At 15.4% G+C, this 694-nt stretch overlaps 1 protein-coding gene across 1 annotated transcript in view; it reads left to right on the forward strand.

The window, feature by feature from the left end:
- LOC102680483 (glutamate receptor ionotropic, delta-2-like) overlaps window positions 1-694 on the forward strand; it is a 15,756-nt gene that overhangs the window by 4,997 nt on the left and 10,065 nt on the right. The window lies entirely within an intron of this gene.

A 694-nucleotide genomic window follows, 5' to 3' on the forward strand; every position in this document is an offset into this window, starting at 1 on the left:
TTCACTTGCTTTAGTAAGATTAATTTGACAATAATGAAATAATTGTCATTTTTTAAATTACATTTCTTAATATTCAAAAATTAATAGATTAAAAATAAATATTGGATATAATTGTATATTTTTTTCCATGGAATGAAAATCGCCACTATTTTTCATGGAATAAAAATCTGATAAGAAAATATTTCAAAAAAAAATTAATCTTTTTTGAATAAAAGTTGCTAAGTTGTATTTTGCTAAGTTGTATAAAATAAAATATAATAAAATATAATATAATATAATAAAAAAATTCTCATAAAATATTTTTTTCAATAAAAGATTAAGATCACATTGAGTTTTTTACATAAAATATATTTCTGATTTCATATTATTAATGTCCAAATGAATTTAATAACTTCCATATCTATAATTTTTACAATATAAACAATAATATATAATAAGATATATATAGCATCATGTAAAAAATTTAATGTGATCTTGATCTTTTTAAAAAAAAATATATTTTTTGGAAATTTTTTACAGTGCAATTTATAGCATATTCATAATAAATTGACTTTTTTTGAAATATTTTCTTGTCTCTATTAGAAATTCATAAAAAATCATACCAAGTATTATATTTTTCATATTATATATTCTAATAAAATTTTAATAGATTATTGCAAAATTATATATATATATATATATATATATATATATC

Source organism: Apis dorsata, unplaced genomic scaffold (assembly GCF_000469605.1).
Source record: "Apis dorsata unplaced genomic scaffold, Apis dorsata 1.3 scaffold_541, whole genome shotgun sequence".
Taxonomy (NCBI): Eukaryota; Metazoa; Arthropoda; class Insecta; order Hymenoptera; family Apidae; genus Apis; species Apis dorsata.